This window comes from Myotis nattereri (assembly GCF_964212035.1).
Source record: "Myotis nattereri genome assembly, chromosome: 11".
Lineage (NCBI taxonomy): Eukaryota > Metazoa > Chordata > Mammalia > Chiroptera > Vespertilionidae > Myotis > Myotis nattereri.
The window spans coordinates 42,454,884-42,481,904 of NC_138086.1; the positions used below are offsets into that span (position 1 = coordinate 42,454,884).

The following is a 27,021-nucleotide window of genomic DNA, read 5'->3' on the forward strand; positions in this document are numbered from 1 at the left end:
CCTGTTAATTTTGAAGCTGTAGTTATGAATTGTATAATGTTAGCTGATGGATCTAGGACTTAAAAATGATGTGTTTAGGCACATGTAAAATAATATATATAATATATTCTCTGCCCCTGGTTCTTGACACAGAGCTCCTAAAACCCGTGTAATTCCTCAGTGACAAGAGCACTAGGAACAACTTTTCTTCTAATATTTGATCTTTGAGCCCGACTTCTGACATTGATCTCCTAACTCCCTTGGAATTTCCTGAGTGATAGCAGTGGCTTTGTTGGAATAAGACCATTTAGGTGGGCTTCTGCCCAAGAAAAACCAAGCCATGATTAGAAGCTTGGGACTTTTAGCTTCCCATCCTCAAGAGAAGGGAGAGGGGTTGGAAGTGGAGTTAATGACTCATCAAGCCTACAATGAAGCTTCTATAAAATTCCCCAAAGTATGAAGTTTGGAAAACTTGTGAACACTTCTACATGTCAGGAGGTTGGTGTACCCCAACTCCATGGAGACAAAACTCCTGTGTAGGAATCCTTCTGGACCACACCCTATGTATCTCTTCATCTGGCTATTCATCTGTATCCTTTATCATGTCAGAAAAAAACCACTGAGCCATGCTGGCTGGGCTGATCCTAATGTTTTAACCACAAGGGCATTTTGACTACACTGGTTTCTATTGAGATGACATTCAGTCAACATCAAAGAAAATAAGAACTTGACATAAAGTAATTGCAAGTACATGAAAATATTGGTTTAGAAATTCCAATCACATAGTATGCATTCAGTGAATGTGCAGTCATTAAGTGCGTAATGTATTGGGTAACAAGTCAAATATACCTAAAAATTATCTAGTGACTGTTGAGGCACATTTTTAAAGGCTATGGCATTTTTATTAATTCCTTTGGATCAATAATGGTAAACAGATTATTTTAGCAAAGTATATTGCCTCTATAGAATGAAATGGCTACTCCTGAGGCAGAGGTGAAGTTATATATAAACAACTATTATTTCACAAGCCTTGATTAGATCCACTGTGTCTGGTGGCTGATTTCTTTTTCTCTTTATACTGCAGAGTTTGCATAATGCATTAACTTTTTATTCACACACGATATAGTTAACTTTCTCCTATGAATAAAAGAATTATTGCTAATTTCCTTTGCATTTTATATTTTAAGGAAAATTACTTCACTATATGTTTATAAATAAAATTTATTGTTTTATTGGTCAATTCACAGAATGTATTTTATGCTTAGTTCATAATTAGTGTTCTCTTGGCACATTGATATAATTGTCCATTATTGGAAATTGACAATTCTATGTACAATTCCCATTTGCAAATATAAATACTTCCTTAGCTTTCTCTTGGCATCACAAGGTAAATATATTCATGCTGGAGTGTTAAGGTTCAAGACAGGAAGTGTAGATGTACAGACAATATTATGAACTAGAGGCCTTGTGCATGAATTTGTTGCCTGGGGTGGAGGGGGGAGGGACTGCGGGAGGTTGGCCAGCTCGGGGGAGGGATGGGGGAGGGACCACGGGAGATTGGCTGCCAGCCCCGAGGAGGGAGCCCGCCCTCAGCTCCCCTGGGAAAGGGTCTGTGTCTGCCACCACCCACCCTGGTTCCCTATCCCAGCCCTGGCCTGAGGGCTTTGGCGGGGTTGGGAGAGGAAGTGATGGTTGCCAGGCCAGGTGTGGAAGTAACAGACCCTGGACGCCCATGCCCTGTCAGTGCCCTGCCACAGTGCAATTCCCTGCCTCCCCTCCCCCTCCTTCCCTCATCACCACACCACCACTGTTGAGGGCTGACTTTCAATAGATCTCAGGGAGGGAGCTGCTCTGCCCAGAAGCAGGTCTCTATAAATGGTTTAGCACCAGGGCCGATGGGGGCTGGCCGGCTTGGGGGAGGGGCCGTGGGAGGTTGGCTGTGGGAGCACACTGACCACCAGGGGGCAGCTCCTGCCTTGAGCGTCTGCCCCCTGGTGGTCAGTGTGTGTCATAGTGACTGGTTGACCAGTCATTCTGGTTGTTCGGTCGTAATGGTCACTTAGGCTTTTATATACAAGTGTGTAGATGATTTAAATAGGGTAGACAGATTGAGGTGCTATATGTAATTTTAGAGGATTTATATCTAGTAAGAATCAATCAACCCCCAGTGGTTCTCAACCTTCCTAATGCCGTGACCCTTTAATACAGTTCCTCATGTTGTGGTGACCACCAACCATAAAATTATTTTCGTTGCTACTTCATAACTGTAATTTTGCTACTGTTATGAATCGTCATGTAAACATCTGATATGCTATATGTGTTTTCTGATGGTTGTGACCCACAGATTGAGAACCGCTGCAAGGTGGTAAAGATAGGTTTCCGTGGCTTCGATTACTCCACCTCCAAACCTCAAAGTATTCAAAATTATGACAGAAGCCAAATGCAAATATTCCATTTATTAGAACCTTAGCTATTCTTCTGGTGAAATAATGGTGAACAAATTGGGACCAGATGGAGAGGATTGGGGTTTGTGAATTTGTTTTTAATGGGGAAAAGAGCCAGGTGTGTTTACAGGCTGTGTGGAAGAAGCAGGGAAAAAGGGGGCATTTTAATCTACAGAAGAGAGAGAACAAGAAATGGAACAAAGTCCTTGTTCCAGATGCAATGGGGCGGGCAGATGGGCTGAGGTCACTGTGGAGGCTCCGAAACAAGACAAAGGGACCCTTCAGCTTCTGAGACTTGAAAGGAGCGTGAATTGAGATCCTGATGTTTGTCACTCAGAGGGTCGGAAGTTGAAGGCTATCCTTTCTGACAGCTTCAATTTCTCTGTGAAACCAACAAGGTCATCCACAGGGAAGAAAGCCTGAGAGAGGGAGGGGGTGGGTTAGCCCTTGAGAAGGGTGAAGAACTCTGTGGCTCTTTCATAAAGATAGGGAGCAGGATCTGGCCAAGGAAGGACGAAAGGTTTTGCATCTGTCTCACTGGCGCAGTTGTGCCGTTTTCTCTGGCACCACTCAGCATTCTGAGCTGGAGCAGGAATTATTTTGAAAGGAGGAAAAAAAAACAAATCTGGTTAGACCTTCAGTCTTTTGGTGTGGATGGATGGTAAACAGAAATGCAGATCTGTTTTCTCTCTTCTTATGTACATTTTAACTATTTAGATACATTTTAATGACTGAGCATGAAGCATCTGCATCAGCTTATGTAGAAAAAAAACTTACTCTTTTTTAAAGAATTATTTAATTGCCATCTTATTTTATTATTTTTTAAATATATTTTATTGATTTTTTACAGAGAGGAAAGGAGAGGGATAGAGAGCTAGAAATATCGATCAGCTGCCTCCTGCACACCCCCTACTGGGGATATGCCCACAACCAAGGTACATGCCCTTGACTGGAATCGAATTTGAGACCTTTCAGTCCACAGGGTGATGCTCTATCCACTGAGCCAAACCAGTTAGGGCTTAATTGCCATTTTAGCTGAAGGAGAGAGCTGTAGCTAAGGCCTTGAATGACTGGTGCTATCTTTCTGACCTAATCTGCTTCTGTACGTTTCTGGTGCTTAAATGTAAGTGTCCTCTTGTTGCTCTCATTGCCTTATGAATGACATATTCCAACTAGTCAATTGGATAACAGAATATGTCCTCTTATTTTTACTACTTCCCTGCTCTTTACCTTGTTCATTTGTCACAACACCATGGCTTAAATGGCTCTACTTTCTCTATGTGATTTTATAAAAATACAAACAACACAGCACATTTGGGTGAATCTCACTCATTTTGGAATTCCATCTCCATTCTCTTTCAAATTCTCACTATTTGGAAGAAGACTTGCTAGAATGCTTTAGAGCAAGGGCCAGCAAACTATGGCCGGGATGCCAGTTCTGAGCTACTCCCTTGCTTCTGGATATATGGTTTGAGAGCTGAAGATTAATTCTGCATTGTTTAGGATAATATTTTATGATCTGTGAAAATTACATAAAATTCAAATTTTAGTGTTCATAAATAAAAATTAACTGTTACTTATCATATTAATTAATTTATGTATTATCTATGACTGCCTTCTTCTTACAATATCAGAATTGAGTGGTTGCTACAGAGATCTGTATTGTCTGAAAAGCCTAAAATATTTATTATTTGGCCTTTTACAGAAAAAGTTTCTGACTCCTGGCTTAGAGGTGGCTGCCGGATATATCATGTTACTATACGTTTAATCTTTTTCTTCTTGCTCATTAGTGGACCTAAGTTATTTAAAGAAGCAAAGTTTTGACACTATATAGTTAAGTTTTTTGAGAAACTAACATGTTTGCTTAAAGTATTTTATGGTTTAGATATTGCCTCCGTCATTGATGTATTCAGTTGATCTTTATTTAATTTTGTACTAGACTCTGTGCCAAATACTGTGAATATAATTCTGGGTAAGATGAATAAATATAGTATACTCTCATATAGTGTATTACTTGGCTCTGGAGTCAGACAGCCTCAGTTCAAATTTCCCCTCTTGCTGTGTAAAAATAGTCAGCTCTTTATCTGTAAAATGGAATATTATGCATCTCAGATCTCTCTTGTGTTAAAATGAAAAAAAAAAAGAAGACAATTTAGGTGATGAGAAGAAACTTTATTTAACACTTCATGAGGTGGGAAGTCTCTCTTCTGAAGGGTCCAGAGAACTGGGAAATGGGGCAGAAGGCAGGCAGCTCTGGTTGTTGTTGTTAATCTTTACCCAAGGATATTTTCCCATTGATTTTTAGAGAGAGTGGAAGGGATGGGGAGAGACACACAGAGAGAAATATTGATTGGTTTCCTCCTGCATGTGCCCCTTCCAGGGCCAGGAATCAAACCTGCAAGTAACTGAGTTACCTGGTCTTGGCTGAAATTGAACCCGGTGCTCTTCAGTCCACAGGCCAATGCTCTATCCACTGTGCAAAACAGGCTAGGACAAGGCAGGAAACTGATAGGAGAGAGAATAAGGAAGAGGGAAGAGAATAATAGGAAATGAATAAGGAGCAAGAAATTATATATAAGAACCCTAAATTGGCTTGGTGTTTGGGGATTGGCTGACTGGATATACTGCATTTCTGATCAAGTGGAGCAATTACAGGGACACAAAAATTATCTAAGTTTGAGTTTTCTTATGTGGCACCCCAGCAGGAGTGGCTCCACCTTGGGCCTAGAAATTTATTTCTGTACCTGTGACCTTCTAATGAGATAGTTCACGTAATGAAGAATCTGACGCATAGTAAGTAAGTACTCAATATTGTTATTGTTAGACTGTTTAATTTTTATAATGTGAGAAGTACCTGATTATGCTCAGTGAAATAAGTCAGAGAAAGACAAATACCATATGATTTAAGTTATATGTGGAATCTTAAGAACAAAATAAACAAACAAAATTAAAACAGTCTCGTAGATACAGTGGACTGGTGGTTGCCAGAGGGGAGTGACAGTTGGGGAACAAGAGAAAGAGGTAAAGGGATTAAAAAGTGAAAATTGGAAGTTACAAAATAATCAGGGGATACATACAAAGTACAGCAGAGGGAAATATAGTCAATACTATTCTAATAACTGTTTAGAGTGTCAGGTGGGTACTGGAAATATCATGGGGACCACTTCGTAAAGTATATGATTGTTTAACCACTATGCTGTACAGCTGAAACCAATGCAAAATAATATTGAAAGTAAACTGTAATTGAAAAACTAAAATTAAAAGCAAATGTGGGAAGAACCTGGTTCTATGGAAAACATGAGGGAAGTCCAGCTAAAACTTCTTGGGGCACTTCGACTTGCACTCATACATCTGGTTGGACACTCTATACTTCTTTGAACACTATCATAACACTGACTTCTGGCCACGGTCAGGGGTCCAGCCTTTTGGGCAGGTCACAGTTCTTCCTGCTTTGAACCTGGCTTTCCCCATTTGAGGCTTTCTCCATTCTTCCTGAGAAAGCCTTTGGAACTCAATGACAGTCATGTACCAATCTCTGTGGTAGATACACATGCTTTAGAAGAAGCACCTTTTTGCGGGTATAAATCGTTACTCTTGCTGATTAGTATCATCGGTAGGAACGGTGCCTTTAATTGATGGGCAAACAGATGAGATATGTCATACCAAACAAAATGCCCAATAGCCATATTCTATTACTCTTAATCGATAACCACACAGTGGGAAACAATTAGTCCCACTTCAAAAGTGCTTTATGAACTCAAATTCTTTGTTGCTGCTGCAAATGACTCTGCCTTCATAAATGTTAACTTTGGGAAGAAATAGGAGTGGGAAGTACAAAGGAAGGTGGCATGCAAATCAGAATTTACTTTCGACTCTGCCAAAGGAATTGTTTTACATGATACAGCTGACATGTCTTTTTAACAGTTTGACAAAGTATTAAGTGTCTTATAATAAACTATGTAGTATCCAGACAAACTTAGAAAAGTTATCTAGATTTTGCAGGGAATTAAATGAGATTTTTTACAGCCCATTTCATCTTTAAAACCTTGTGACTATATTTATTTCACCACTTTTAGTCCCTACTTTGTAAGTGGGGACTAAAATTTAAGAACCAGAGGTGATGATTTTCCATTCTTTCAACAGATTTCATTTTATATTTGAAAGCATAAATGAAAATTCATTCTAAATGTGAAATAGACATTCATATAATAATGTATGATTAATGGAGGAAGATTACCTTGGAAACTGGGCAATATGCCTAGACTAAAGAGTCCACTGTTTGACAGGAAAATAACAAAATTTTAACGAGCTCAAAGCTTTTTCATAAAACAGTCATCCCAACTGGAGTGATTCTCTAGGAAGTAATAAGCCAGTGAGTCAACAGCACGGTTACCAAAATGGTAGCTGCACAAAATACTTTTGGCTACCATTTAATTACAATTACTCAACTTAAAAAGGCTTTTTTTCATGAGATGCGTTTTTTTCTAATGGATTATTTTTCAATATACATCTTTCCTTTCTAAATAGGGTGACCATAAACTTTATAACACACAGGAACAACAGGAATAAACCAGGTTGTCCTGGGCAAACCACAGTGTCTGATGATCCTATCTCTCTTATGAAATAAGCAGTGAGAATAATACTACTCAGGGTTAACACACTAGGAAATGGGTGAAGTTTATTTCTGATGCCTTCCTTGTGTCCTTTCTATGGACTCTTCACCTTTTCCGCTGCTTCCTCTTTCATTGTGCTCTAGGCTCTATTGGTCCTCCATCCAGTCTGACATCTCTAGGTAAAGCTTTGCATGCTGACACTGTTCTCTTTTCAGGTGAAAACTGCATTGTCTTCTGTGCTCAGTTTTCAGCTACATATCCAGCAACTGATCCAAAAAAACCAAACAATTCACACTATGTATAAATCATAACTTAATGCAGAAGGAAAGTAAATTTCAAAAAACCCCACAGTTCTGTGTTTGATCTTTGGTCCACTACTCTGTAGCTATGTGGCTCTGGACAAGTTCATAAGCTCTATAAACTGTTTATTTCTCTATAAATTTCTGGATGATACCTATTTATGGGTTTACAGTAGTACATGCAGTTAGAATGGGTGAACTCTGTTGGGTACCCAAATGGAAGGGCTATGGATTTGAGAATCTACCCTCTCTCCCAGGTTTATGAGCTTAAGCCAAGAATACAACCCTTTATGCCTCTTCCTCCCCCCCACCTTTTTTTCATGGAATAACACTCTTCCCGTTTCTTTTGCTCATTTGCTTGGAGTCAAATGCAGTTCTGCAAGATCTGAGGTATATATAGCGGAGAGACAAATTGTGCAGATTGTGTGATTGTAAATCTTACATTTTTAAAGATTGATATTTGCCTTGATTACTTTCAAGTACCAAGATATTGAGGTCAATGTTGTAGACTGCTGTCTCACTGGAAGACAGAAAAGGATCTTCCTATATAAGATGAGAGAATGGATTATGATGGAAAGGTGAGAATGCTGTTTTCTTCTTTCTTAAATGAGTCTTAAGAATGTTTATTAGAGATACATTTTTTCTTTTTTTCTCTCCCATTTCCCCAAAGGCATCAATACATTAATGAAATCTATGGTGCTGTGTGAAATACTAATTTTTTTTTCTTTTAACTTACTATAGAACCTAAGGGGCCCCTGTTATTAAAAAATGATTTTGGCACCCAAAGCAATACCTAATCTAAAAAGTTCTCTCAAGAATTAAATTAGATAATGCCAGTACCAGGTGTATAAATAGCTTCTTAATCATAGTTCTTCTTCTTCTAGCAACTCACTGTTTTTTACTTCCTGTCTTTGTTAGCATTTCAAAAGAAAGATACTGAAAAAGAATCTATGACAGGGTTTTGGGGAGATACTTTTGGGTTCAGGAAGAAAAAAAATTGCCTTTTTTCTACCAAACTTTTTATTATGGAAAACTTTCAAACATACAGAAAAATTGAATGGATTGTACAGTGAAAACCCATAGTCACCACTTAGTTTCTATAATTAATATTTTGCTATATTTGCTTAATCACATATTTATCTGTCTTTTCTTATCTGTATACCCATTAATCTAAAATTATCTTGGTTTTTGAATGAATTTCAAAATGAGTTGCAGAGATCTGTACACTTTATGCTAGACACTTCAGTATGCATATAGTTAACTGTTTCTAGACTTGCTTAAGTTCCTGTTTTTAAGGTACTTAAGTATACCATTTGGTGAGTTTGAGAAATATATTCACATGTTTAATCCAAACTTCTATCAATATACTGAATATTACCATGAATCCAGAAAGTTCCCTTCAAAGTTAATACTAGCTTCTATTTCTCAGGATGTAAATATTATGGTGATGTCTTTTGCCATTGATTAGTTTTGTTTTTTGGTAAACTACATATAAGTGAATTCATATTATATATACTCCTTTGTATCTGGCTTCTTTCAACCAGTATAATGTGTCTGAATTCATTCATGCTGTTGTGAACATGAGCAGCTCTGTGTTTACTGCCAGGAGTAAAGAATTACCTTTTAGGAGCTCCTTTACACCTCATGACAATTTCTCTTTCTGCTCAAGGGCAAAGCCAACTTACAGCATTTTTTAAACAAAATGAGAAAAATGTTACAGCAGTTTTTAACTGAGTTTCCATGTATTAGGATCTGCTATTTCAGGGTGTATTTTTTTCTTAGTTGTCCCTTAGAAACCTAGCTCTGTTTCTTTTTACTACAGTAGGAATTTGCTCCTAAGGTAAAGAACTTGATTATTTCATGGCTTTGAAAATGAACAGCCTTCTCAACTTCTTGTTTTTCTTTGCTCCCTGAACATGCTTATTATTACAAAGAGCTATGGCAATACACAGGGTGGAGAAGAGAAGAAAACTAAACACACATTTGTTTCCTTCTGTTGTAAAGTGGATGTGATAGTGATGGAAGTATATTCTTTTGATTGCAATATTTTTTTGATGAGTTCTAATTCTAAACCACTGAAAGGCTATGAAAGGGAAGCTGGACCAAATCCATGTTTTGTAACTGACTCTCAATGAGTATAGATATATTTATGGCAGGAGTGAAAAAGAGAGATAAGCAATGAATTACCTACTGTAATACCAAGGTTATGAAATCTGCTCCAGTTAGGCATAAAGCTATTATTAAAAATATGTGCATATGTAAAAAATTAAAGGAAAGTCATTGGGATGACTAATAAATGAAATAAAGTGAATAAATCTGATTTGTTGAAGGCCACGGAAGCAATATATTTGACCCAATCAAATCAATGCTAAAGCAAACTGCATACACTTGAAAGTAAAATGGGAAGTTGGGGGAGGAAATTTAATCCTCCAAGGAGTTGACTGAATCTCTGTAGTAGAATTTTTATCAGGACTTTCCACTTATAAATACAAAAAAAAAAACAAACCTCTCTTTCCCCACAGCTACTCCTTCTGTTTGCTTGTTTTAGTTTTTTTGTTTTCTATCTTTAGTGAAGGAGTGTTTTGTTTATAATTTTCTACATGTCTCAAAGAGATACCTTTGTAAAATTAAACAATAATAAATTACTAGAAAAAATGAAATATAAAAATAAAAATCTAAGCACAAAGTTTTTATTAGATTAAAGAGTTATAACATTACTCTATCAAATAGTTACAAAAGTTTAGAAATACATCTCATGGGCAATAGTGTGAGAAGTGCTGACTTACATAAAGACAAGTGTTTTGAAGGTTAATAGAACAGGAGAAGGAGAGAAGTCTGAACACACCCATTCTTTTTTTTTTTTAATTTTTTTATTGATTAAGATATTACATATGTGTACCCTCTACCCCCCCCCCCCATCCCCTCACCCCCCCGTTGTCCGTGTCCATTGGTTAGGCCTATATGCTTGCATATAAGTCCTTTGGTTGATCCTTCCCCCTTGCCCCCACCCTCCCCTACCTTCCCTCCAAGGCCCGACAGTCCAATCAAAGCCTCTCCGTCTCTGGATCAGTCCTTGTTCATCAGTTTATGTTGTTCATTATATTCCACAAATAAGTGAGATCTTGTGGTATTTATCCGCTCTCCAGTTCCATCGATGCTGTGGCAAATGGTAAGAGTTCCTTTTTCTTCTTCCTCTTCTTAAAGAATACCTTTCAGCATTTCATATAATGCTGGTTTGGTGGTGATGAACTCCTTTAGCTTTTTCTTATCCGTGAAGCTCTTTATCTGACCTTCCATTCTGAATGATAGCTTTGCTGGATAAAGTAATCTTGGTTGCAGGTTCTTGCTATTCATCTCTTTGAATATTTCTTGCCACTCTCTTCTGGCCTGCATGGTTTCTGTTGAGAAATCAGCTGACAGTCGGATGGGTACTCCCTTGTAGGTAACTGACTGTCTTTCTCTTGCTGCTTTTAAGATTCTCTCTTTATCTTTTGCTCTTGGCATTTTAATTATGATGTGTCTTGGTGTGGTCCTCTTTGGATTCCTTTTGTTTGGGGTTCTCTGTGCTTCCTGGACTTGTAAGTCCATTTCTTTCACCAGGTGGGGGAAGTTTTCTGTCATTATTTCTTCAAAAAGGTTTTCAATATCTTGCCCTCTCTCTCCTTCTGGTACCCCTATAATTCTGATGTTGGTACGCTTGAAGTTGTCCCAGAGGTTCCTTACACTATCTTCATATTTTTTGAATCTCTTTTCTTTTTTCTTTTTCGGTTGGGTATTTTTTGTTTCTTTGTATTTCAAATCTTTGACTTGATTCTTGGGATCCTCTTGTCTGCTGTTGGATCTCTGTAGATTATTCTTTATTTCAGTCAGTGTATGCTTAATTTCTAGTTGGTCCTTTTTCATGTCCTCCATGGTCTCACTATACTCCTTGAGGGATTCATTAAATTTATTGGCGGTTTCCATAAAATTCTTGACAAACCTTATAAACGTGGCCTTGAACTCTATATCCAGTCGTCTGCCCTCCTCCGTTTCTGCCAATTGTGACCTGTTTCTTTGTCTCCGCATTTTGGCTGCTTCCCTGTGTTGATAGAGTGGCCCTGCGCGCCAGGTGTCCTGTAGGGCCCAGTGGCTCAGCCTCCCCAGTTACCTGGGGTGGACACTCTTGGTGCACTCTTGGTGCCTTGGTTGTTGTAGAATCACTGGGAGGAATTGACCTCCAGGCCAATTGGCTGTGGGAAGCAGCTGTGTCTGAAGTGGGAGAATGGTCCCCCTCTGACCACTGGGTACAGTGGCTCCTGGATCTAAGGAGGTGCTAATTTAGCCCCTGCCTGAGGCCACACAGCCGGAGCCAGAAGAGGCTCAGCTGTGAAGCAATGCAAGCCTCTGCGGGGCCTTGGGCCTTCTCTTGGAAGTTCTGGGTCTGCTTGGCTTTGCTGTAGTTAGGTACATTCACATGCAAAAGCCTCTGCTGCAGCCTGGGTGGGGCGGGGTCTCAGGGAGTCAAAAGGGCGGAGAAAGAAGCTATGGCTGATTCTCCGCGCCGGGAGTTGCGTGTCTCAGTGTCCCGGTAACGGCTGCAAGCACCTCTGAGGGAAATCCGCCCTCAAGTTCGTCCGCTGCCACCTGACAGAGCAGCCTCTCCCCATATGAGTCCTGGGTCCCCAGAGACTTCCCAGAACCAGAGTTCAGAGCAGTCGGGAGCTTGTGATTCAAAAAGACAGCCGCGTCCTCAGGTGCCACCCCCTTTCCGCGTGCGCACGAGCCGCCGTACCTGTGCACTTCACCTCCGCAGCTCCTCTGGCTCTCAGCGTGCTTTTCTTTCCTTCTAGTTGTAGAATTTACACTCAGCCAGCCTTCCTGTTGTTCTGGACGATGTTTGCTCCGTCCTTTGGGATATTTTTCAATTGTTGTGGGAGGCGACTATTTCCCGGTGTTTATCTATGCCGCCATCTTAGTTTCTCCTCCACATCCATTCTTTAGAATGACATTTACCTTTCCATTTCCAACTCTTAAGTAGTTTGCTGGTCATTAGTACTTCTCTATTAAAATTCAATAAAGTGTTTAATTTCAGAGTCAGGGTAAATTTACGTTTAACATTTAATAACAAGTCAATATTTTTAATGAAGGAGAGTTATTAATGCAGAGTTATAATCTGAAAATGTACTACCCTTCACAATAGAACTATAAAAAGTACCATAATCAGTGAATTTGTTAGACATTCTCTTCTAGATATGTTAGTTGGATTTTTCTAAATCTGTAGTCCAATTGGGAAAAGACGAAAAGATGGAGTATTATGTGGCCCTTCTGCCTACCACCTGCTCTACTCTCTGTTGCTCTATGAACTCTGTCCAGCTCTCCCTCTTTTCAGCTTCAAGTGCCAGGTATACATCATGACTTTGATAAAATACTAAAGCAGTTGAAGGCCCTCATCACATTTTTACTATAAGAGAGAAATAAATCCCTTTATTGTTCTTAAAAGACACTTATCAAAAAGATAATGTTAAAACACAATGTTAACTTATCTCTAAATTGGCAAAGAGTTATCTTCACACTAGAAGTATTAACACAGACAGAAACTCCATCACTTCAAAAAGACCCAATTTAGAAATTTAGCTTTTTAGTTCAAAGCTTAGACCAGTCATACCCACCAATATCACAGTGCCCAGTAAAATTTCAAAACTTTCTGTTCTAATAAAGATGTTTCTAAATTGTTACTTTTTTTTAACATCTTGAGTGTTTGATTTATTGTATTTAAGTAGCTATGAAATGAGATTTTTGCATGAAGATTGATTCATTTATCACTAGGTCAAACTGCCTAATAAAGAGAGAAAATACTAAGACTTGAATTACCAGTTATAGTTGAACAGTGAAATAACGGAGGAAACAGCTCCTGTGTTTATTATAGTGTTGTCAGTCTGTGTTTATGGTTATATTGGATGACATCATAAATATTTCATAAATAATGTATATTCCCAGCTTATTTCTTCTTGAAATATAGTAAACAATGGTCCTTATTCAATCACTACACCTCTGCATGGTTAATGGACCTTGCTGAGGTAGTAGTGTTTTTAGCAGAAACTCATTAAATTGCAGGCATTCCTGGAATTAAACGTAGAAGCAAAGAAAAACCCTGTAGCAGAGATACCAAGCAAGAAGGAATAGTAGCAGAGAAAATTACTAGAAATAAGATCCTAACTAATCGGAAGTCAGTGGACACCATCATCTTTGAGGCCTCAAGGAACATATATGGCTGGAGTAGCCTGTTGCAGAGCCAGAATGGCTTATCTATTTAGTTTGTTTATTGTGTCTTTTCCCATCAGAGTTTAAATGCCATGAGGACATATATTTTTGTCTTTTTATTTACCACCAAATACCCAGTGTTTGGTACCTAGAACTTGTTCAGTAAATATTTGTTGATTGAATGGATGAATGAATAAATGCCTTGTCACTCTAATGGGTGGGTGGGAGGGACATCTCTTCTGTATCAGAGACCATGAAATACTGAACATGAAGTGGACATGGCTATGGTAGCTTGTTATATCTTCTCTTCAAATTTAGGAGCTTAAACATTCTTAGTTAACGTAAGAAATATCTTTCAATCAAGAGAGATTATTAGTAAGGGCTTAAGTAACCAGTGGATCTATTTGACTCTATATCTTGAGGGGGAAACTTTTAGTTGAATAACACTCTAGTCTTTTTGTTGTTTATTTGATTTTTTAAAAATATATTTTATTGATTTTTTACAGAGAGGAAGGGAGAGAGATAGAGAGTCAGAAACATCGATGAGAGAGAAACATCGACCAGCCGCCTCTTGCACATCCCCCACCGGGGATGTGCCCGCAACCCAGGTACATGCCCTTGACCGGAATCGAACCTGGGACCTCTCAGTCCGCAGGCCGACGCTCCATCCACTGAGCCAAACCGGTTTCGGCTGTTTATTTGATTTTTTAAAGAATCCACTCCTCACTTCACTATGATAAAATGAATGATGAGAGCACATTGGTGTGTTCTTGAGAGAACATGGGGACTGAGCACGGTGGGGTAGAGCACAGGGTTATTTAGATTCCCTAAATGGTTCTAGACAAGCAGTCAATGTGTGAGGATTTAGAGCAGTGGTTCTCAACCTGTGGGTCGCCACCCCTTTGGGGGTCGAACGAACACTTTCACACCTAAGACCATCGGAAAACACATACAGTGGGCCCTTGACTTACGAGTTTAATTCGTTCCGAGACCAAGCTCGTTAAGGAGCTCGTTAACTCAAATTACTCTATCAACTCAATGCAAAAAATCGGCGGAGAGACAGCTGGTATCTCAAAAAACTCGTTAGTCGGGACACTCATAAGTCAAGGCCCCACTGTATATAATTACATATTGTTTTTGTGATTAATCACTATGCTTTAATTATGTTCAATTTGTAATAATAAAAACACATCCTGCATATCAGGTATTTACATTATAATTCATAACAGTAGCAAAATTACAGTTATGAAGTAGCAATGAAAATAATTTTATGGTTGGGGGTCACCACAACATGAGGAACTGTATTAAAGGGTCACAGCATTAGGAAGGTTGAGAACCACTGATTTAGAGAGTAGGAAAAGCCCTGAGGATAGTCACAGTGATATCAGGCTGGACTCCAGGTATTCATATGGTTACACAGGGATTTTACATTCTGATATTTTCCAATCACAGCAGTTGCTAAAAGGGAGCTGCTAGGAGCAGGAGAGTAAATGAAAATCTTGTTTGGACATCCTCCGTATTTACCAGCAATTTGATAATTATTCCCTAATTGTTTTCAATTTTATTTTTGCTTTAATTCTTCATCCTCATTAAATCTCCACCAGTAATAGCATTGTGTCTAGGGTATGAGCTGATAATTAGATTTGAGGTTCTTCAATGTTGAAATTTAACAATCTTGGGCTCTATTTTATCATCTGGCCAAACCTCAAATAACAGAACAAGGTAGCACAAAAACCCCCCACAAAAACAAACAAACAAACAAACAAACAAACAAACAAAACCACCCAACTAAGAATAAATCTAACTTTCTAGTTTCTGAATGAGATGGAAGATACAACGGAATTTGTTTATGAATAAGAGTCTATATTTAATGATCGACAGGTTAGACAATAAGCTAACATTTAGATTTTCTTAGTGGGATTTCAGGTTTAAAAGATTAACACCTCTTGGGGCAGAAATATGCATGTCACGACACTACCATGACTTTATATATATATTTTTCTGTTTCATGTTTAATATCAAGTATGCATGTTAATCTAAATATTTATGATTCTATATATATCTGTTTGTAGGCCAATTTAAAATCATTTCCAGAATACACACACACACACACACACACACACAGAGGGCAGGAAGGAGAGAGAAAGAGAGAGAGAGACCTCAAAAAGTTAAATAGGCTCAATCAAATTAATAAAATTGAATTCACACACTAAATTCCTATCGATAATAATAAAAGTATAATATGCTAATTAGACTGGACAGCCAAACAATCTTCTGGATGTCCTTCTGGATGACCTTCCAGACGAAGCTGGGGCTGCAAGGGCCGAGGCAAGCTGCCGCAGCTGTGAGGGCTGAGCCCCTTGCACAAATTTTGTGCATTGGGCCTCTATTAGTTTAATAAGGTGCTTGGTTACTTCAGTCTACAGGCCGACAGCTCTATCCACTGAGCCAAACCAGTTAGGGCTCTGGTTACTTATCTTAATCCAAATTCATCCTGGATTATAGGTAAAGTAGAAAAGAGCTGCTTTAAAACAGTCTATCTAAAATGAATGAACGGATAATGAATTCTTTCCTTCCTTCCTTTCTCCCTCCCTTCCTGCCTTCCTTCCTTCCTCCTCACCTCCTTTTCTCCCTCCTCCCACCCTCTCTCTTTCTTTATGTCATCATTCTGTTCTTTTTTAAAACATCCGAATTAGTGTTTGTAGTTTTCTTCACAGGGTCTATATTTTGTTTTTGTTGTTTAAGTGATTGACATCTTATAAGTTGTTTTTTTTGTAGTTTCTCTTTAAATTATTTTTGCACGAGGAAGATGTTGATTTTTTGCATAAATGTCTTGTGCCTCATCACTTTTTGGATATCTCCCATGAATTCTCATTATTTTTAATATATGCTCTTGGAATTCTTATATTAAAAATCTTATTATAATAATTTTTACTAATTTCTGATGCTAAGTCATTTTCCTTTGCCTCATGGTTTTTGAGTTGTAGGCATGAGATTTAGCCATGGCTGTATTCCTAGCTGGGAATGTAAATCTTGTGGAAGTAAAGCAAAGGGAAAAGCCAGGGAGAGATTGCATTTTCTGTAGCTGCAGAGCACTTGAGAGCCCAGCGGTGTAATGATGAATGTGTGATGACCTCAGGGGCCTCCTGAACAGACCATTCCTATGGAAGGATCTGACTTTCTCTCCTCTTTAATTTCCTTGCAAACACAGTCCTCCAGCTTTCCAGTTGATTCTGTGAACTCTCTAATATTTTTACTTCCTTTCTATGTAAATTCACCAAATTTAGTTTCCGTTGTCTGCAACAAAGAATCCTGACTGGGCTGGAGATTGGGGTGGAGGATGAAGATGCAATAAGGTTAGAATTTAGAAAATAATGATAAAATTTGGGGCAGCAAAGGATGTTTGGATTAGCTCAGTAGATGGGAAAAGATTAGAATGATTTGTCAGAGAAGATTAGAAGGGGCTTTAGATTAAGAATCTTAGACTAAGAAAGTAGCCAATGGGCTTTATGAGCATATGGTGATTTTTTAATAAAACTAGTTGGAAAAAACTAGTTTTAATAACATAAAGTTTGAACATAATTTAAACATAATTTCAGTGGAAATTGAGACTATTTTAATAGGGGTCAAATACCTAGGTTGCATCCTGCAGGACTACCTATGGAAAGCGTGCTGGCAGATGGATCATTTTTTCAGAACTGCAGTCTGTCATTTAAATCACAGTATTCCATAACTTTAAGCTTATTTTCTGGAGATTTTTTATTTTCTTTCTGACATCCCTTGTTACCTTGGTTGTTCATTGTGCTTGATGGATTATTTTTCTGCCTGGGCATTTATGGGAGTGAAATCTTCTTTTTTTATTTTTTTTAAAGTATTTGACTTTTAACTGTTTAGCAGGTTGATAAGTAAAGAGTTTCTTTTGTTTTCTAGTAAGTGGGGCAGATGCACAAGTCTTTGTTTTCTTTTACCTGCACTACTGGGGCTTCTGGGATCTCTGTAGGGGGGCATTGCCTTGGCTATGGAAAACATCCTGTGTTCCCTCGAGGAGGTGGGCACCCTCTTTATGACTCAGTTACCTCCGTTTCAGGGCACCAACCCTGTGGTAGGATGTATCAGGCCAAGAGTCTCCTGGCCTGTGCGGTCTGGGTGCCACTGTCCTGCAGCCAGAAGCTGCCAGCTGCACTGCTCTGTCTCAGGCGCCCTACCTGCCTCTATCAGGCTTCACAGTGATGGGTGAGGGCGGAGTGCAGAGGAGATGCGAGGTCACACGTCTGTGGCTTGTTCTTTCCAATGGATTCAGCAACAACCAGTACAGATCACTTAGGATGGAAAGCTGTTTACGCTCTCTTGAGACCCGCAGAGTAAGGGTTTTGCTGCTGGGTGGGCCGCAGGAAAATGGGGCCATGGTTTCCATGTCTGTGGCTTCCTTTGCCTGGTGATGGTGGTTTGTGGAATGTTGTCATACCACGTGTACCCCTTCTCTGCCCCTGTCCCTGGGCTCAACCTCATTGTGTACTGGCTATCCAGGCTCAGTGGTCTCCTCTGCTCCTCTGGTCTGCCCAGTGGGTGTTGCACCCTGACCCTTTACGGTCATGAGCACCAGACTGTGTCTGTGGGTCCCCGTCTCTTTCCTTCTCCTGTTCCATCTCCTTTGTTCACCCTGATTCACCCACCCTCGGATGTCTCAATGTGAGTAAAGATATACACATTTTCATATACATATATGAAAGATATATACTTTTTCACATATGTATTTCAGTATATACTACAATATATCTTCTGTGTTTGTGTGTTGAGCTGGGAATTCTTTGTTGAATTATAGCTGTCCAACTTGTAACTTCCAGTGGAGAGACCTGGAGTTTGCCATGCTGCTGATGCTATGATGATAATATTTTTTAAAAACCATGCATGTACCATTCAAATGAACAACTTTTATTATTTACTATATTAACCTAGTTAAAAACATCAATATTGAACCCTTCTGTGTACCTACTATATCCCTACTCATCTCTCCCATCCCAAATGTAATCATATAATCACCATCTTGAATAAGATTTGGAGCTTATCATTCTCTCATATGCTTTTATATTTTTCCATATCAAGTATTCATCCATATAAAATTTATAGAATTGTGTTGAAAATTATTAAAGTTATAAAATAATATTGTATTATAGATATCTTTCTGCCTTATTTTAATGCTATTTTTGAGATCTATGCATGCTGCTAATTGCAATAGCAATGTTGATGGTATCATAATTCATTCCCCTATTAACGATATATAGGTGACTTCCTTTCTTTTTGTATTACTTTTATTTGGGTACACAATACTACAATAATTAAAATTGTATATGTTCCCCAATGCTCATGTGCAAACAATTCTCTAGTCTAGACTATATGCCTAATAGGGATTGTAGGGCACATTTGTCTTTATCTTTCTTACCTAGTATCAAATTGTTTTTCAAAGTGGCTGTTCTGATTTACAATCCCACCAGCAGTGAATAACCATTCCCTTTGTTTGAAAATCTTGACAAGACTAACATTTTACCAACGGATAAGTATGAAATGTTATTGTTAATTTGCATTTTCCTGATTATTGAATAAGGTATTGTTTCATGAGTTTATTGGTCATTTGACTTCTATTCTCTGAATTGCCTAAAGTCATGGAATATCTATATATATTCTGGATTCAAATCCTTTGTCATTTATATTTATTGAAATATTTTTCTTGGGTTGTTTTTCTAATCTTTGTGGTACCTATTTTATAAAGAATATTTTTATATTGATGCAGTATTCAAATATATTAACCTTTTACTCTTTGTCTTATGCTTTCTCTGTCTCAATAAATAAATCTTTATCTACTTCAATGTTAAAACAATTTCACCAAATACCTATATTCTCTTCTTTATTGCTTTTTGTCCACTTTGTCTTTTGATCACTTATTTATTTATTTATTTTTGGAATAGCATGAGATAGAGATCTAAATTTTTTTCCATGTGGGCCCAGGTGGCATGGCTCAATGGTTGAGAATTGACCTATGAACCAGATCACAGTTCAGTTCTGGTCAGGGCACATGCCGGGGTTGCAGGCTTGACCCTCAGTAGGGGGCGTGCAGGAGGCAGCTGATCCATGATTCTCTCTCATCGATGTTTCTATCTCTCTCTCCCTCTCCCTTCCTCTCTGAAGTCAATAAAAATATATTTAAAAAAATAAATTTTTTTCCATGTGGATGAAAAAATCATCAGGGTCAACTTCTTAAATATTCTATTTTGCCACAGATTTATATTGTCAACATTAACACATACTGTTTCTATATACAGGGATAGGCAAAAGTAGGTTTATAGTTGTCAACACACGAAGCACAATTTATTCTTGTGTTATTATTTATTTATTAATTATTGTATTATGAATTATTATTAACCTACTTTTGTCGACCCCTATGTATGTAGACAATCTCTATTCTTTTTTTATTGCTTTATCTTTTATGGGTCAGTAACATGATGTTTCTTTACTTTAGTGTTAAGAAGAGTTCTGATATCTAGTAAGGAAATAGTCACATTTTATTCTATTTTTCCATCAAAATTCTCTTGACTATTCTTGCCACTTTTACCTTTCATTTAAATTTCAGAATCAGTCTGTTAAATTCCATGTACAACCATTTTGGGATTTCATTGTTGTATTAATTTTGGAGATTTTGTTATAGATCATTGATATTTTCAAGATATTTTTATTTGGTAGGTAATTTCCCTTTGCATTAAGTGTCCTGAGGTCAAGTTCACTAAGCACTGCTTGTTTTACTTCCTATGTATTTCTCAAATTTGTACTCTCTTCTACATCTCGACTGTTTCTGCCTAATTTACACTATTACAAATGATTCCTAATTTGCCTACTATTTTCATCTCTTCCTTCAAAAATTTATCTACTTTCTATTGCAGATCTGACGATTGTTTTTCACCATTAACCCCAGCTAAAGTTCTAGCTCTTTATCCGGCATAAAAGTTTCCATGGTCTGATCTGTTCCCATCTGTAGTCTCATCCTTTGCCCTTTCAAATCGTCTTCGTTCCCCATATCCCTCATGCCCTTCCTTCTACCTGTAATTCTGGTCGCCATTTCCTTTTCCTGCCCAATTTTACAAATCCTTCAAGGTCAATCTCAGATATTGTTCCTTAAACTTCACATTGGACTAAGAGCTCTGCCTGTCCTATGCACCATTGCAGCTTGTGAATCCTTTTAGTAAATGATTTAGTGCTAGAATTGAGTTGGTCTCTTTGTTATTGCATTTTCCTAATTATGCTCTATCTATTTTAAGATAAGAATCTTGTCTTATTCATTTTTAAATTTGAATTAATGTTAGATTCACAGAAAAATTGCGAAGATACTACAGAGAACTACTATAAGACCACTGCCGATGTTAATGTCCCTAATGCTATTGTCTTACACTGCCATGGTGTAGTTGTCAAATCTAAGAGAGCAACACTGGGACAGTACTCTTTTTTTTTTTTATAATTAAATCTTTATTGTTCAGATTATTACATTTGTTCCTCTTTTTTCCCCCCCATAACTCCCCTCCACCCAGTTCCCACCCCACCCTCCACCCTCACTCCCCACCCACTGTCCTCATCCATAGGTGCACGATTTTTGTCCAGTCTCTTCCCGCATCTCCCACACCCCTTCCCCCGCCCAAGAATAGTCAGTCCATTGGGACAGTACTCTTTTTTTTTTTTTTTAAAGAACTCTTTTTTTTTTCTTTTTTTTTTATTATTAGTTAAGGTATTACAAATGTGTCCTCATCCCCCCCATTTACCCCCAACCTCCCCCCCACACACAAACTCATGCTCCCATCCCCCTGTTTGGGACAGTACTCTTAACTAAACTTCAAACTTCGTTCAGATTTCACCAGTTTTCCCATTAATGTCCTTCTGCTTCAGAATCCATTCCAGGATACCACATTGCACTTAGTTGTCATGTCTCCTGAGTCTCTGAAGATCAGTGACAATATATCAGGCTTTTCTTGCTCTTTTTTATTCAATTTTGTAACCCAGCAACTAAATGAACTAAACTGATAACTTAGAAAACAGACTTTGAAAATTCTGTTGTTGATAGTTCTGCTCTCACATTTTGCTATTTTCCCAGCTTTATCTGTTAACAAGTGTTATACATTTGCTGCTTTGCACTGCAAACAGATATCTGGCCACTAGTCCCGGCTGGCTTTACCTTTGACTTTTATGCTAGCTACTGTGGGCTCTTTTGGACTCTCCTTATTTTTTGGATCCACACAAATTCCTTGGGTGGCTAAGATGCAAAGGTTTCAGACATATGGTTAAAGGTTACAGAACTGAGAAGCTAAAGTATATTATATTCACTGATGGCTCAAGACAACAGCATTAAGGGGACACTGTGAGATTCCAAAATTCTATGGAGCTCTGGCATTGTATATGCAACAGACTTCATGTCCATAGGATGTCAAACCCTTCTCATTATTTTGTACCATTAGTTCTGTGTTGGCCTCAGAATGGGACAGCAGTGCCAAGGAACATCTGTTACCCAAGACAAACCTCTTCTTGGATGAAACACTGATGTATGGACTGCGGTGTTGGTTGGATCAAGCAGCAGTGAGATGTGCCACAGTGGTATGCATATGATACTGGGACCAATAATTCACTCCTGGATCTGAGGGATCAACATAGAGTGGGCAAGAGGAAAATTTCTGGAAATATCAGTGTGCAGTTTTGTAGTTTTAGGCTTACCAGTGGTTCTCAACCTGTGGGTCGCGACCATCGGAAAACACATATAGCATATCAGATATTTACATTACGATTCATAACAGTAGCAAAATTACAGTTATGAAGCAGCAACGAAAATAATTTTATGGTTGGGGGTCATCACAACATGAAGAACTGTATTAAAGGGTCGGGACATTAGGAAGGTTGAGAACCACTGGCTTAGGCTGTTCACTTATATAAGGGCTATCCTTGAGCCTCATACATGATAACTTTGTCCTAACAGACATGCTTTTAGACAAAGAATCTTTAATTTGGGTGTTTAATTTTTATCCCCTTGAAATCATCAATGATACAAAAGGCTGCCCTGAATGCAATGAGTAAAAAAATTTACTTGGTTTAACTAGATACAGAAAGTAATTTTATAAATTTACTAACAATATCCCAAAAGTATTTTCACATTATCCCTGTTACAGCCCTCTGACAAAAATACAATTTAGATAAATCACAGCTTTGGAAGTACCTATAGCTGAGAATACAATAACAAAGATTACAGGGCTTTTCATGAATGTCATCCCCAAAGAGTTACAGCCAAATTATTTGGAACCTATGGGGAACAATAAAACTCAGGGTTGCATTTACTAGTATATGTAATTTTATTCATATGGAAGCCAACCTCATTAGGCTTATGTGCAGGACAAAGCTTTTGCTCAACACAGATGTTGGATTTTTGGGCTATACCTGTCAAACAATAATTGGTACATAAATAATACCCTAACAATTATATGTTATAATCACATAAAACACAACTTAGAAGCCAAATCTAGAAACCTTGGGCATCAACACTGGACCAATAATTCATTACTGGCTCTGAAAGGTAATGATTTGATTATTGCTAAATGCGTATGGAAGTCCCTATCTGTCAGCACCTGTGCATGGAACTCCCTGTACCTTAGTAACTAGCCTAGAGTCTTGTACAGAGTAAGTTGATGAAAAAAATATACTTGTTGGTTGAATACATGATGGTGAATCCAATTAATATGATGACATTTATGGTATATTTCTCTACTTTCCTTGATTCTAAGTATTTTCTTAAACTTGAGACTGCGCTTGAGGGAAAAATGATTATGCCTCATAAAACTACATTGGACAGTCCTAGCTGGTTTGACTCAGTGGATAGAGTGTTGGCCTGCAGACTGAAGGGTCCTGGGTTCAATTCCAGTCAAGGGCACATGCCCAAGTTGTGAGCTTGATCCCTAATAGGGAGTGTGCTGGAGGCGGCCAATCAATGATTCTCTCTCATCATTGATGTTTCTATATTTCTCTCCCTCTCCCTTCCTCTCTGAAATCAATAAAAATATATTTTTAGCCCTAACTGGTTTGGCTCAGTGGATAGAACGTTGTCCTGTGGACTCAAGGGTCCCAGTCAAGGGCATGTACCTTGGCTGCAGGCACATACCCAGTAGGGAATGTGCAGGAGGCAGCTGATCAATGTTTCTCTCTCATCGATGTTTCTAACTCTCTATCTCTCTCCCTTCCTCTCTGTGAAAAATAAATAAAATATATTTAAAAAAAAAAACAAAAAAACACATCCTCACCAACTCTTGTGAGATGATATTTCACTGTGGTTTTGATTTGCATTTCCCTGATGATTAGTGATGTTAAGCATCATTTAATGTACCTGATGGCATTTGTATGTCTTCTGCGGAGAAATGTCTATTCAAGTCCCATGCTCAATTTTTATTCATGTTATTTATTTACTTCTTTACTTATTTGCTATTGAGCTGTATGAATTCCTCATATACAGCATTTTAGATATTAACCCCATATCAGACAGACTGTTTGCAAATATTTTCTCTCATCCCATAGGTTGACTTTTCACTCTTGCTTATATCCTATATGTACATAAGTCTTTTATTTTGATGTAATCCCAGTTGCCTGTTTTTGCTTTTGTTGGCTGTGCATTTGGCATCATATCAAAAAAATTATTGCCAAGACCATATTATGAAGATTTCTCCCTATGTTTCCTTCTGAGCATTTTGATAGTTTTAGGTCTTACATTTAAGTCTTCAGTCCATTTTGAGTTGATTTTTGTGTATGATAAGGATTTAATTTCTTTTTATTTTTTTGTTTTGTTTTGCATGTGGATATTAAATTTTCAACATTATTTCTTTAAGAGACTACTTTTCCCTCATGTGTAGTCTTGGAAACCTTGCTGAAGATAATCTAACCATTTATGTGTGTGCTTATTTCTAGACTCTCTGGTGCATGTTTATTCTATTGATCTATATGTCTGTCGTTATGTCAATACCATACTGTTTTGATTATTAAAGGTTTATAATATGTTTTAAAGTCAAGATGTGTGAGGCCTCTAGCTTTGTTCTTGTCCAAGATTATTTTGGCTATTCAGGGTTCTTGTAGTTTCATATACTTTTCAGGATTGATTTTTCTTTTTTGTAGAACATGCTATTGGGATTTTGAGAAGCATTGCATTGACTTTGTAGCTTTCTTTCAGTGATATAGACATTTAAAAAACATTATCTCTTCTGATCCATAAACATGGATGTCCTTACATTTATTTATGTCTTTCTAATTACTTTCAGCAATGTTTTGCAGTTTTTACTATACAAGGCTTTAAACTAGTTGGTTAACTTTATACCTGAATATTTTTACTCTTTAGAATCTATTGTAAATGGGAATGTTTCCTAATTTCCATTTCAGATTGTTCATTGTGTATAAAAATGGAACTCATTTTTGTATATTCATTTTATGTCCTGTAACTTTGCTGGATTTGTTTATTAGTTTAAAACTCCTTATAAATTATAAGAAAGAGACCAAATAAAATCATCAAGAGGGAAGACCTTTTTCTTGCTTGGGACCTCGAGAAAACATGAAATGTGAGAATCTGTGTAGGGACATTGAACAATATAATAGGAGGTGTCTTCAGTAGCAGTTTTATCGAAGCTACAGGATTTCCTCATAGAGCTCACTATTTTATCAGCCCTCCATAAGAGCTGAGGACATAATGCCAAATCATAGTGCTGTGAAGAGATTTCCACAGTTGACTGATTTCCAATTATGGCATGAACCGGAGAAAACTGTGACAGTGTGACTTCCATGTGTCAGGACTGATTAGGCTTATTTCTGAGGTGTAATCTGCAGGGCAAGGAAAATCAGAAAAAAAAATGCCTTTTAAGTTTTAAAAGTACAGTTAAATATTAAAGTTAAGTGCTTTTCCTGTTTCTATTATATAATATTCATAATTACTTTTATATTAACCAAAAGTAAGAAATGTTTGATTCACTTATATGGATTTATGAGAAACGTTTTGTTTTAAATGTACAAGTCCATCTCAGTTAAAGGAGAAGCTCACAATCTTAAAAATCTTAGTTTTAACCACAAGGAAGCAAAAATCTTTAAACTATTCACCACTTTGTAAACTCTAGCAACTTAAATAGTGAAACTCTCTGTTTCTACTTTATATTATTTTAAAAGGATACTTGATTAGGAATCTTTATATAAAGCACTTTAGAGAAAAATTCTTAAATGAGATGTAAACTGAAAAGTAAACTGGGAGGTAAACTATCACTTCAATAAGGGAACAAAGTGAAATGTGTGCTAACGTGTTAATAAGAATACAATAGGCTGCTACAACTACACTCAGGAGAGAGATCGGGGCTCATTTATAGTCTCTATTGATTAAATAAATGAAGAGGGGAATAGAATAGGATAATCAAAATGGCTGGGACACAGTTTTTTAAAAATAGGTTTTCAATTTGCACAACTGAAGGAGTAACGTTATTTTCTCTCAAGGCTCATGAGGAAACACAAGTAATGAAGCAGCAGGCAAAACAAAATAGAAAATGTGAATGAAACTGGATGGCTTGTGTTTGGGGTACTGAAATAAACTAGCTTGACTTAATAAATTACTTTTGGGAAGCCAAATAGAACTTGAAAGCAACAGTATTATTTTTTTAAAATTATGTATTTTTTTAACCAACAAAATCAAATATTTAGGTCGCAAATTCTACCTGTTTACTGGCCAAATCTTATTAAAATAAAATGAAAGAGAAGAGATGCTAGTGCTTTTTATGGGAAAATTAAAAATGGTAATGATTACTGGCAATTATTTGTCCCAGTTTTCAACGTCTCTCATGATCATGATCTTGTGTGATCACATGCCCATAGGTGGCTTGCAAAATCTAAAATATTTACCAGCTGAGCCTTTATGGAAAAAGTTTTCTCACTCTCAGAGTGACAGCATTTGAATGATCTTCTTTTTAGTTGTTCCATCTGCAAGAGATGGAATAAAAACCATAAAGGAAATGATTGCTAAGTATTTGACAATATCTAAGTCCAAAATGAATTTGTCATGACAATGATCAGCTTAATAGTAGGAAAAGGCCTTCTCACCTGGTTGGTTGCTGAGTGTACATTCCTCTTGTTTTATTGTTTGAGTTTCAAAGTTCAATGTAGAGTAATAGTTTTTTATTCTTCTCCTTTCCCAATGATCTCAAAATCATTTTCAAGCTTTAACTAAGCCTTATGGCAAATGTTACCCCATTTTATAAATGCAAAAATTGGAGCAGTGAGAACTCAAATTACTTCTAGTGGTAAAATGATAGTGGATTTGGAAATAAAACTATTCTCATGAGTGTCAGTGTATTATCCCTTTGATTATTCTCCAGCTCCAACGTGCAGTCAAAATGCTTTTAGAATTGTTTCCAT

At 37.5% G+C, this 27,021-nt stretch overlaps 1 long non-coding RNA gene across 1 annotated transcript; it reads right to left on the bottom strand.

Moving 5' to 3' along the window:
- Positions 1 to 2,703: 2,703 nt before the first annotated feature.
- Positions 2,704 to 26,567, bottom strand: LOC308527219. The gene is made up of 3 exons (XR_013996603.1): positions 26,509 to 26,567; positions 4,838 to 4,928; positions 2,704 to 3,006 (listed from the first exon to the last, which is right to left on the bottom strand). It is a non-coding gene; the product is annotated as an uncharacterized lncRNA (long non-coding RNA).
- Between the last annotated feature and the right edge of the window lie 454 nt (positions 26,568 to 27,021).